The sequence below is a fragment of the Aythya ferina genome, assembly GCF_964211825.1.
Source record: "Aythya ferina genome assembly, chromosome: Z".
Taxonomy (NCBI): domain Eukaryota; kingdom Metazoa; phylum Chordata; class Aves; order Anseriformes; family Anatidae; genus Aythya; species Aythya ferina.
This window is the reverse complement of record NC_140299.1, coordinates 18,441,163-18,454,640: the sequence shown is the minus strand read 5'-3', so window position 1 is coordinate 18,454,640 and position 13,478 is coordinate 18,441,163. Positions and strand designations below refer to the sequence as shown.

General features: G+C 39.5%; 1 long non-coding RNA gene across 1 annotated transcript in view; it reads right to left on the bottom strand.

The window, feature by feature from the left end:
• LOC311426890 overlaps positions 1-13,478 on the bottom strand; it is a 37,832-nt gene that overhangs the window by 6,811 nt on the left and 17,543 nt on the right. Inside the window, exon 3 of the long non-coding RNA XR_014687095.1 lies at positions 4,102-4,144. This is a non-coding gene — a long non-coding RNA (uncharacterized lncRNA). The remainder of the gene's footprint in view (positions 1-4,101; positions 4,145-13,478) is intronic.

The following is a 13,478-nucleotide window of genomic DNA, read 5'->3' as shown; positions in this document are numbered from 1 at the left end:
CCCCTGGCACTACTTCAGACCATTCCCCCTCATCCTGTCACCAGGCACATGGGAGAACAGGCCAACCCCCACTGGTGGGCCACCAGTTCATGAAGTTCATGAAGACCAGGCTGAGGGCTGCCCAGCCTCTCCTCCCACAGCCAAGTCTTTCAGGGCTGTTTTGCCACACAGCACAAGCATCTCTGCCACCTTTGCTGGTAGGTGCCACCCAGGATGGGAAAAAGAATGGCAGTCTGTCTGGATGTGAGATTGCTAAGTGCCATTGTGAAGAGGATATGGGGCTAGACGGATCTTCAGCCTGTCCTAGTATGACCATTTTAACTCGCTCCTGCATTATCCTGTTCACTGAAGTGAGCAGCAGTATTGAAAGATAGCTCTACTTTACCTAATACCAGAACTGAGACCAGCTACTGTGCACCTACTGTGTGAAATTTTCAGGTTTCTGGTGTCCCATTATTTGCCTTTATGAGTTGGCTGAGTCCGATCTCACCTTCTGCTTAGGTTGTGTCCACCCTGGCAATCAATAAAAGCTTTCTAAAGTAGGGGGAGGAAAGGTTCAGGAGGGAAGCAGATACTTTCACTTCTTTTCTGTGTACTCTGATTTCATACTTACTGTTGGACAGTATCAATATTGCCAGCCCCAAGCTTTCGGTTTCTGTTGGGAGCCAAGTCCTAGAAATCATGATACCAATTTCAAAATCTTCCAGGTTTTAACAAGTGGCTACCGATTTCTGAGTCTACTTGTGCACACTCATAAACCTTTTCCTGCAGTTAAGTTTATTGTGAGGGAAATAAAGTCTTTTCTTCACCCACCACCCCTCAAATATCTTTTTTAGGCATCAACTGATGTTCTTAACAAATTCTGTGTGGATAGATCCTGGCCTGAAAGCAAACTACTCAGAAATGGGATATTTGTAGTACAATGTTAAGGGGTGATAACATTTCCTGTGCTAAGACAAGCTGTATGTCTGTACAAGATTGCAAATACTTCAATATATAAACAAGAAAGAAAAAAAAAATCATAATACAGTGTTTTAAAACCAGAACCCATTTTTGTTCCTTTTTTTGTTAAATGCTGTCCTGGAACTGTAATGTTGGTCCAGATGCCATCAGTTTCCCAGGTGCAAAGTGGACCAGGACATACCAAAGTGCAGACTTGCATTCTCCTTGTGAGCTGATGTTTTTCTTATGGTTATAAACCCTTATCATGTTCAAAGCTGAAAACTAGCAATGTAAATTTCCTAAATGCCTTCAGAAAACCAAGAACTCGACCCCTGCCAAAAGAAACATAAGTTCCTGAAACTGGACAGTACTGCCTGGGTTTCCTTTGAAAAAAAAAAAAAAAAAAAGAGAGAAAAAAAATTAGGAAAAAAAAAAGCCATGTGCCTGAAATATGTAAGAAAGAGCTATACAGGAGTTAAAGGGAAGCTGCATAGGAAGCAAAGCAAAGCCCAAAATAAAAAGCGGGAATAGAAAACTAAAAATAACAAACAGGAAAGTGTGACACAGCTGCAAGGGCTCTTGTGCATTCTCCCTCAGTATTGTACCTTTTTTTTTTTTTCAGGAACATACTAATATTGTGTTTGGATTTCAATGGCATTCCAATCCATTATTTGTTCTTCAAAAATAGATGTTTCTCTTGTGAGGAAGAAAGATTTTTTTCAAGTAATGTTCATATGATTTTGGCTGTCCTAATTTATCATATAATACTTTTATATGCCTGGCGTTTGCCGAGAGCAGAAGTACTATGTGAATTTTGTTGTTTCATGAAAAGATCAATTGAGTCTCATTAGAACAGTGAAGATCAGCTTATGCACAATTAACTCCTGCTCTGAATTTCAGTTGAGTATTTACTTGACAGCGTTCAAAAGTGAGAAGGGAGCCAGCACGTGAGTCTGAACTGCAACTGGTTTGGGAGCATGGTGGATGGGAGGGGATCAGGGAGGATCAGGAGCACAGCATACTAATAAAGTTAAGGAAATCTCTGCCTTGTTCTTCGTCCAAACACAGTTTTTTTTGTTTACACGGAGCATCTTGCCTAACCCGGAAATGCACAGCGTGCTTACTGCTTGAGAGACAGGAAAGAATGCTTCAGCTTTCAGAGATCTTGCTGTATTATCACCTATATAATTGCTATACTCACCCATTCTGCAAAAATTAAGCCACAGAGCTGGGTTTTGTATCATTGGTGGCTGCTCAGGACACAGATACACAAATGACTGTGCTTGAGTAGCAGTAGTGCCTATTTTGGGAGAGCAAGAAAGCAACAACATGCCATTTTGTCAGCCCAAGGATAATCAAGGACTGTCCAGCCCTTGAACAGTCACAAACCCCAGTGGAAACCACACTAAGACCTGCTAGACTAGGGATCATGGTACTTGTCAAGTTATCTGTTCCAGCTTGTAAAATTCCTATTTTCAACAGACACAACAAAAACAGGAAATATTTACCAACTCTGCAGGTGTCAGGAAATACCTTCAAAACACTGCTGTGACCTGACAGTCCATTTAAATAGATATCAAGTATGTACAGAGGTGATAATAAATATATTTTCCTCTAAAACATATACTTTAGTGTGTTTGCTCTAATGCATATGTCTGGGTAGATCACAGAGGCAAATTTATACTGTTAATCACACTCTGGTGATTAGGCAGTGATATGTCTAACAACACTTGTGTGAATGTATTTGTACAAGGAAATTGAACTTAAAAGTGCATTAAAGATGTTTTGCACAGTTTAAGCTGATAAGGCTGTTTGTCATTAAAAGTTGGTCTATGCTGGAAATATATTTTTGATATTTTATTTGAATTGTGGAAGGGATATAGGCTTTTTATTCCTCTGTGAATTTCAGATGACACTCTAAAATGGCATATTCTTTGTACCATAATGGTGTCTGCAACATCCTATGGTACAGGCTGGAATAGAAAGTATTATATGGCATTGCAGCATACTTATTAGTGCCTTTACACGTCGGGGGGAAAAAAAGGTAAGAGGTAGTAAATATATTGGTAGCTTACTGTTCAGTAATTGAGAAAACTAACGACTAAAAATGAGACCTATGGGTCCAGTCCACAAACAGATTGTTTTCTTCTTCCCAGGACCTCTCCAGTATACTGGTCAGTCTCTCCAGTGACCAGGTAAAAAGATAAACAGGAAGGTAGGGAACCATCCTGCATGGCACCTACCAGTGGAGATGGCAGAGATGCTTGTGCTGTGCCCCAAAACAGCCCTGAAAGACTTGGCTGTGAGCGGAGAGGCTGGGCAGCCCTCAGCCTGGTCACTTCATGAACCAGTGGCCCACCTGCAGCTTCGCACAAGTTTTAGTCCAAGGCAGGATGGCTTCCTGGAAACCCTTGTTTTTCTGGTATCTGACGTGATTTATCTGGGAAAGAGGCACCACCCAACCTTAACCCCCAGCCCCACAGTGTTCATTCTTTGACGTGATCCCAGTAAGCCTCCCAGTTGCCCACAGCACATTAGTGAACTCAACTATGGGGCCTGAAGCTGGCCTGCTCCCCCTTGCCAACCAGCCCGGCACCACCATTCGGCTTTGTGGGTGCCTTTTCAGGGTGGTGGGTACTCAAACTCCCTTTCTAGCCACTTCAGTTTAAACTTCCTGTCTATTTTTCATTTTTAAACCTTTATTTCTTTTCTTTAGGCTCTTAACTTTGCAGTAATGGAAAGAAAAGACCAGGCTTTAAGGCAGCTAAAAGGCTGCATTCCAGGGGCAGGCTGCAACTGTATGTTGCAGCAGTGGCTGGAATTAATGGGAGGTGAGAAGATAATTAACTTAATTCTCCGCATAAGCCTGAGCCTATAACTGGCTCAATGGCCACACACTGGCCTTTCTTGCAATATACTGGATAAGAATTCCGTCTTAGGACACTTAATTCCCTAGGATCAAACTGATATGCCAAAAGCAGCTCTCTTGGCTGATACGTTTTCACTACCTGGTTAAACATGTGAGTTTATGCCCACTCCATGTGTTACTATCCTGGAAACTGCTGCAATACCATAGTAATAAAATGTCCCATTTTTATTTTTATTTTACTTTTTTAAAGTTTTGTTTTTAAACACTGGGATGGAGACAATAGCTCTTACCTTTGTAATATTTTTCCCTGTGATGTGAAGAGAAGCTGAAGAACTGAAAAACAATGGAAAAAGGAAAAAAGCATATCATGTCACATACAAGGACTCTTTTGTTCTTCCAAGACATGATTACTTTTGTAATACATGTGGAACTTTGTGGAAGAAAAAAAGAAAGATATAATAGGTTATATATCCACATAAACTGCCATTTAATGTTGTACACCATCTACCATTTTCTTTTTCCATTTGGATTTGTAGATCTTCAAAAGTCTTAACTCCATCCTGCATCCAAAAAAGAAAACAGCAAAATTTCTGAAAAAGAAATAATGGGATCAGTAGCACTGCCTAAGAAAGATGAAACTGTGCAGAACTTCATATATTGTTAGTAGAAGAGAGGACATGATGCAAGAAATGCAACCAAAAACCTGTGTTAAACATTTGATTGAGATAAATGACCTTTACTTGCATTTATGTGTATTTATTTGTGTTTATTACTTGGACACTCTTTATTTTCCTGCGTGCACTTGAATATCCTTACTATCCCATTTTTTTTTCTGGAACACCTTGGAATTTCAGCCAGAAGTGAGAAGTACGATCTGTCCATTATGTTATTCAGGGAAAAGAATTTTTTTTATGAATCAAAAAAATGTGCTCTCTATTTAGAAAAACACAATATATCCTCACTCTATGTAAACAATCTGATCCTCAGGTGGAATGCAGCCAAAGGGGCTATAAATAGCATCCTTAATAAGGAAGGAGACAGAAGCACTTAGAGTTCATCTGGCAGCGCTCACATACAGAGAAATAGCAAATGAGCTACCTGTAGCTCTTGCGCTCTAAAAAGCACCGATGTAATTTATAAAGAAACTCAGATGAGACTGTGCTGACCAGACAAGAACATTTTACATATGAAAATTACAGCATGGAGTGTGATGGATAATAAAAGCCTTTCACCATGTTATGGTGCTTCCTTTAAAATTTCATGAGCATCTCACCACTGCTAGTGTTCCCTGTTGCTCCTGCCATAGACAGGAAGGCACTACAGATTGCAGATGGCAAACCGAGGAAGAAGGAGACCAGCTGTTCCACTCATGGTACCCTGTGCCAGAGCAAGGGCTCCCTCCAGATAGCTATAGCTGGTGACCTTTGTGTTGGATTATGCTCTTCCACGAAGTACTTGCAGAACATTTGTGAGGCAAACCTCCAATACTTTAATAATAAGAAGGATGTGTATTAGTCTGACTTCTGTTTTCTATGGTTTGGCATGGGGGACTTGATTACAGTGAAGGATGTGTAGTTATTCTGTATCTTAGAGCCTTGCAATTTTAATGAAGAAGCTCTAAGCAAGACATGGATAATGTTGGTTTGATTCATTTCGGCTCAGTAAGTTTGCAAAGGAGTCATGAATGCTTTTTTCAGCTCTGGCCAGATGTTTGTTTCTAGCAGGCTTGTGCATTTACACAACTGTTTCTCCAGGAAGATTCATGTGAAAACATTTTTGTTCACATAGATATTTTGGGACTAGCATTTCTTCACACAAATATGCTTTTAGATAAGACAGAAGGTATACATGAATTTTGCTAATTGTCAGCTGCAATTAAATTTTATTGATTTCTTGGGGAATATAAATTAAATCACAGGAGGATCCTCTCTACTCCAAAATATATCCCTGTCCAATATATCCTCCCTGTCCAAATATATCTCTGAGCCTGCCGAGACTCTAGAGATGGAAAAGTCTAGGACAGATAATAAAAACAGTATCTGTTCTTGTTGTAGTCATCAGACATGCTGCAAAAAACACTGTATGTCCAATGTTTCACTTTATTTCCCAAAACCATTGCAGTGGCATGGAAACCTGGAAGTCCTACTTCCCTTTTCAAAACCAGGTCTCCTTCTTCTACAAGGCAAACAACATCCTCCATCCTCCACATCAGAACAAAAACTGAATAGACAGACCATCAAAGCTGTGTAAAAGCAACAGCTGCCCGGACACATCCCAGGACAGTAAAGCTATTTACCCGAGGAGCCTTTCAGATGATTCAGGTCAATTCTATTGTACATGGAGTTGACTCACGTAACTGCGAGACCTCATTGTCCCTTTCCCTCTCTGCTTCCCTCCTTTTGTTTCATGCCATTGTTTCTACGTAGACATTAAAATGCTTTGGGACAAAGACCATGTCTTCCTGTGAGCTTATGGAGTGAAGTACAAAGAAGTCCCAGTCCCGTGTGGGGCTGTTCAAACCCATGCTGCTCTGACAAAAGCACACACGAATTAACCCCATTAGCTGAGCATGCAAATGTGTGGATACATACACTTGAAAAGTTAACATGAATGGGGATTTATCACACCTATAGCTCATAATCTTTATTCAATATTCCTGATATTCCCTCCATGACTCAATACCATGAGCTGTCAAAAAAAGAAAAATCAGGCTAGCAGTATGTTCACATGTATGGATAATGTTATATTACTATTGTCTGTATTGCAGGAGCACTTCAGGATCCTATTCAATGTTCTCTTCTTGCCTCTTGCTGTGCTAAAGTAAATTCAGTCTCTCTACTATGCTAATTTGTTTCTTCCTGCCTGACATTTTTTTCTAATTCTTGCTCTAAAAAGATCTTTTATATTTTTATCACCAGAGATGTTTTTCCAAGGTGCAGAGAAAGTAATGTCAGCAGAAAAAATGTCTCCTTCACTTCAAATTCCGAACAACAGAAAGACATCATAGTCTAAAAATCATTATCTATTTCCACTCTCACACCACAAGTTTAAATTATTTACCTTAATTTAATTTAATTTAAAATGTTTACTTTTTATTCTATTTCGGTCCAATTTTTCCTGATAAGGGTAAGTTTCCTTCCATGATCTGGAACATGCAGAAAAGAAAACAGAAAAAAATAGAAAAATATTGAGCCAGTGTTGGAAGCTGAAAAGCTTTTAATGGTATCATGAAAATACTATGTCCTGCACTGGTAATAAAAAATAATAGCTATATCTACCTCTTGAATAATAACTGCATCTTTATCTCTAAACCACATTTCCCTTTCCTATTTAAAGAGAAAGAAAGTGAGACCTAAAATCCTGGTGTATCATAGCCAGGTTTACCCATCAGATGTGGGAGAGCTGGAAACAGACTCAGGTCTCCTGCTAATTCTTGAGATGTTGAAAATTGTCTTTTTTTTTTTTTTTTTTTTTTTTTTTTTGACTGAATCCAACATGTTAGGATTTTTCTTCTTGAGAACAAATGGGTCTGTTTCTGCAGTGCTTTCCCCATGAGTGCTTACAGAAGGCCGAGTGCAGCTTTGTATCAGGGGAATAAAGACTACAAGAACGAGTCCCTTGGCCATGGTGCCAAGTTTCCAAGCAGCAGCTGAAAATGTCTCCAGAATCTTCTCATTGCCATCATGCCTTCATGAAAGGTAAATATTTTTCTTTCTGATTTTACACTTAGCACTTTCAAATGTTTTCATCAGCCCCATGATGTCCTCCTGTTTGAAATAAATGATTCAGTCAAAAGTTATATTTGAGAAATAGTCTGTTAATAATAAAGTACATAAAAAAAAATAAAAATAAAAAAGCCAGACACCTTGCTTGAACTCAGACACACATTACCAACTAAACAGCAAGTCTTCTTTTGCTTGAGGTTTGTCATTTACCTCTTATTTTGTTAAAATGAGGCATCATTTTGTGAAAAGAACTTTCTTTGTGTCTTGCAAGTTGGAATTTTGGAAAATCCCCAATCCTGTGGAGTATTTCCAAGTTTGGAAGAAAATGGACTTCCACTGAATACTCACCCATCCTTGATATTCTGGGGAGAAATAAAAACAAGCAAATATGCTTCCCAAACCTGTACCCATGCTTCCCCCCTTGCATCACATTCACAACCCTCCTGAAGTGCTTTGGGTGTAGCTATGAGGGCTGCAGAGGTGTTACCCTCCGGACGCAGCATACTGCCTGTATGTGCCACAAACCCACAGTCCCACGTGGCTGCTCCTGGGCTGGAGGTGCCACCTCTGCAGTGTCTGGGCACTGCTGTGGGTTGATGTGAACACAGACAGCAGTGTTCTTGTGCATGTGGGCTGCGGGGTGAGGACCCATCTGAGCAGCCTGGCAGGGATGTGACAAGTGGGTCCTTCTGAAGTCCACCTGAAGCCATCTCTTAAGACAAAACAAACCAACCAAGCTAAGTAAAGATTTTGCCATCAGGCTGTGGACAGAGCAGGTGCAGGGGATGACCATATTTCTGTGATGTGCTTTAAGGCACATCCAGGCTGCATCTCTTGGCAGGGGACCGACTGGGCTGTGTGCCTCCCATGGGGCTCACCCCATGGACATGTAATGCATGCACACTACACGGCTATCTACACCTCAGAGGTGTTTTGTTTCAGCAATACTGGCACCATCTCTTCACCTGAGCAAGAGAGTACTTTTCTTGGCATAGTTGAAATCTGTTTGAAAGTGGAATAAGCTCTGCTGACAGGAGACTTTTTCCGGAATAACTGCATACCTATTAAGGCTTTTGTTGGCAATTTTCTTCAGGCTCGGAGCCAATGTTACCATGATGCACCAGCCCACTGTGGAGTGGCAATTTGATCAAATTATAATGCCAACAAAGCCTGTTTTCCAAGGGGAAGAGCCAAGTGTTCTGCTCTCTTCTTGTCATTAAGAATGAAATCATTTATTTACCTGTGCAAACTTCCCTGGGACTGTACAACCTCTGCTGAAATGAATTGCTTAGCTCATGCTGATTTAAATCTCCTCTTTAAGTTGGATTTTGGCTGGATGGCATCACAAGAATCCAAAATACAATGGGAGAAAGTGGGTAGGATCAAGCAAAGAATCAACAAGAGATGCAACATTGAAATTATGACTTATCAGTTTGTTATTTTTCCTTGAAGTCAGCAGCAAAGGGTTCTGGGAACACTGCAGGTTTGGATACTGCTGGGCATTTTTTTTCAGTAGTGGCTTCCTGAATTTTATGTGAAATTCAGTGAAAAAATAATGAAAAACATATATCTATGTATCATAACATAACTCCCTGTAAGTGCAAATTTATATTTTGTGCTTTAAAGGGAAGTTCTATAAATAAAATCAATGCATATTACTGTGATAACATATATATTTTTTAAACTAAGATCTGTTTAGCGGTATCTATATTGTCCTTCATTTTTCCCAGAATGTTTTTGGTAACATTCACTAGTGATTTGTGGTTATAAAACAATGGGTAACTATTTACTTTTGAAAAAAAAAAAAAAAAAGACAACAGATAAAGGATTTTCTGTTTCTCTTTTCATTTGTTTGTTTTGTGTGGAAAGGAAGAGTTTAATATATTGTACTCAGAGCCAGAATCATTGTAAATGACATTGGCACCAATATCTGAAAAATGTTGGAGAAAAACAAAGTTTAGGAAAAGCAAGAATAAATATTTTGCAAGAGAAGAGAGAGTGGGTTTTTATGTTTTAAAAATGGACTCTCTGTGGTAGACCTAAGTGGCTGGCAGTGCAGCTCTCCATTGGGACCATCTCTGACTGGTGTGTTAAGGTTTAAGCATATAAGTAGTATTGTAAACCTTACTCAAATGAGAAACTTTAAAAAGTATTTGCACATTTCCTTCCATAAGACGAGAGTACTTTGCAGCTCACAAGTGTGGGGCACCATTAACATCTCTGGTATCAATGGACAGATTATCTGCACACAAATACTGTCATTTCTATGTCAATATCCCAATTGCTAAGGCTCAGCTCTCATTAGCTAAATAAATCAGCAGGACATCACCACAGCTGAAATGTCTTCAGCACTCGGACTGGAATAGACACATGTTCTCCTTTCTCAGCTAAAACTGATGCTATTTGGAAATACTGCATTTAAACATTAAAACTGGCAGAGTATCATAGAGATTTTCTGGGGGCCCGAGATCACTGAAATCCTTAAACAGAGCAGAATGAATTTATATCCACGTTTCTATGCTGGGTACCTCTGTATTCTTGAGTTCACACTTACTTGATGAACAATGCCAAAAAACAAACAAACAAACAAACAAAAAAACAGCAGTGATGAAAAACTGCTTAAATGAGAGGAAGGGAAAACACATACACTTAGAGGAACCAGGGTGGGACTTAACACCCTGAACAGAGAGATGCTATGGAGACCAAGGGACTAAGAGAGGTCAATGGTGTGTCCAGTTTGTGTGCGTTAGTCCTAGGTCTACAGATGGCTGCACAAAGCTATGGATGACCTGATCTAGTGATGGTGAGCCTTGTCTGGAGTGGATGGGACTCAGGTGCTCCAGATGTCCCCTCCACCCAACACTTCTGTGTGTAAAACCTCCATATAGCTGCAGCCACAACCTCATTTGCTTTCATGCTATATCTCTATGCTCCTAAACCCACATCAGAGCTGTGACATCTACACACGCTCTTCTAACCTACTTTTATGTCCTCTAGAGGGTGAGAGGAATGATAGCTCAGAACTCACTCTTCTTTACCGATTTTCAGTAGAACAGAAGAATAGATTGGCCATAGGTTGACACCCTGCAGTTGTTTGAGCTAGGTCACATGAATACCATTCAAAACTTTCAACTTAGATATATACCATTATATTATTTTCATTTCTGTGTTAAAATAACTTTTGTAGGTATACCAAGGTTGGAAATGGTGAAGAAATATCATGAGGGCAACACTGATTTAAGCAGCTGATTTAACAGATAAGTGTACATCTTGTGTGAAGTTAATCTTTCCCCACGAGATAATGAACTGTGGAAACAGGAGAGACTTGTAAGCTTTTAGTAAGCTGTCATTACCCTCCAAATACCTTCTAGCCTTCATCAGTTTTCTAGATCATTTTTCCTCCTAAGTGTGACAAGTACATGTATGAGAGCAAACAGTTGGTCAAACAAAGCCAACCAAAGTGGCCATGAGCATCTATGCAGAGAGGAAGGTATTCCCCTCTGGTGCTATGATTCTATCATGATCATAACTGATGTCTCTGCTTCCCAAAGACACTTAGCAATAACAGAAATAACTTTTGACCATGGCAGGAAAAAATAATCACAAAAAATCACCAGAGAGACAATAAAAATACCTACATCACAGAACATGTAAAGATATAGCAAAGTACAATCTAGTCTCACCATCTTGGTGGCAACGGCTCCTGAGGTAGCTAGCAGAGAACAAGAACCACAGAGCAAGAACAACAACAAAATGGTCAGTGACTCAGAGAAATGATGCAACCTTTCCCTTCCTCTCTACTGAGGACTGGGCCCAAATATCAACCCCAAACACTCTGTCCAGGAGGAACGAAGAGCCTGAAACTTCTTGGATGAAATGTAATTCCGACTTCCTTCCGTCCTGTCTGGAACTTAAATAGAAGATCTAGATTCCTATCTTAAACCCTTACCGAGGAAGGAAGAACTGTGTTAAAACTCTGAGCGTTCAGAGGGTGAGTAACTGCGGATATGACAACTGAATATGGAATTTCATTCATTTGTAAAACATTTTAACGCAGTCCATCTTCACCAGGTTGATCAGCTCTGATGGCAGGTTAAAGGACACTTCAACTGTATGAAGCAAACACTAAGCCACAATTTTATGCAGACCATGCTATTGCTCACCCATAGCGAGACCATGGAACTAAGAAGAAATCTGAACAGGTGCTAATAAAAGGGCAACATGCTGGAGAAAGTAAAAGGAGAACCCGTCTAGAGGTCTCCATGTGTATCTCCAAGCAAACAAGGTCTTCAAGTGTGATATAAAAGAGAGGAGGTGAGCTTGCTGGTGCATGTGGGAGTTCCTCTGTCAGTGGTGAGTTTTACTGAGGATGGAAAGAATTTCATTTGTGGGAATGCATGCTCCTATGGTTTGAGCGATAAATGTGCTTGGAGAACAAAAACAGATAGGAAGCTTTGTTGTGGATTTCTTCAAAATTTTATTTTATTTTTTCTTTTTCGAGTGGGAGTTTCCAGAAAGAAAAAGGTTTCTTTTGCTCAGGTTGTGAAATCTTAAACTGTCACTGCTGGGAGAGAATACGTCTGAAACAAATTGAAACAAATTGTTTTCAAGGCCTGGAATTACAGATGAGATGTCACAACTAGAATAACCTTTTAACCTGAGATTTCTTAGAATTTCCTCATCTGTGAAGTGGCCAGATAACACTTGGCTGAGCTTACAGATGAGGCCAAATACACAAGAATCCAGTGGAAGCAGGACTGTGCTCTTAATGTGCATGGCCATAGAGAACATTTTACAGAGCCTTTTGCATTACTTAGACTTCTGGAAGGAGTAAAAGTGGGTATTTAAAGAATTTAGATAAAATCTACATGTGATCTAGAAGTTAAATACTCTGAAAGGAGACAGCAATGTACTTAAAAAAAACATGTATGAAATCGTGTAACATGGATTTTTCTTCTGATTTTATCGCGTACAGCTTTTGTTGGCCGATCCTTAGTAGTTTGTAGTGCTAGCAGAAGTAGTGCAGGAAAATAATAGTGTCCCTCATTTAAAGCAGAGCAGTAAGCACCAAACATGATGAATCTGCAGACACTAATAGGATATGGACATGTAGCCTTGATTGCAATATTTTGCTCTGAATCTTACAACACAATTTCTCAGAAAGATGCTACTTACCAAGACATGAACCAAAAATATAAAACATTGAGGTTTTGGTAGTGAACCTGAATAGCTACTGTGCTGCTTGTGATATTCCTTGAATGACTTCTCAAAAGAATCTGCTGGCCAAGCCAGCAGATCTATCTGTCCCTCGGTGGTCTTGCTTGTGTGGGTTCTGTGGAAGATACTGCCATTTTGCCTTTTACCACAATATTTCTACAATCACTTCAAGGAAAAAAAATCTAAACTTTCCAAACTCTGGGTTGATATTAAATTTCTTGGTTATTGTGCTATAACTCTGTATTGCAAAATCACGATACTACACAAAGGTCACTGGATAGGAGTGCACCACAGGTCCACAGAGACAGAAATAAAAGTAGGATAGCCAAAAATTGTGCAGAAAGATTTAAGATTTATGTGTTATATGTGTGCTACTACCCTGGTTATTATGCTGTGCCTTTTGGCATGCTAGTGAATATAATTTATATCCTACCTTTCTGTAGAAAGTAAATGGGCTCTCCACAACTAAAATCTTCATTTATCTATGAAGAAAAGAAGTTGGCAAAGCATCTTGAAAAACACATTTTTTGGCCACATTTGCTAGTATTTTCTGAAAGAACTCTAGACTTTTGAATTACTTCTGTATCTCCACACGACCTGTTTTATCTCTTAAAAGGACACAATTGCAAAACTTTCAAGGTTGTCTTCATAAACTTTTGAACCTCATTGGCTCCTAAAAGGGAACACGATCACAAAAGAATTTTTAAGAATTATTGGAATCATTT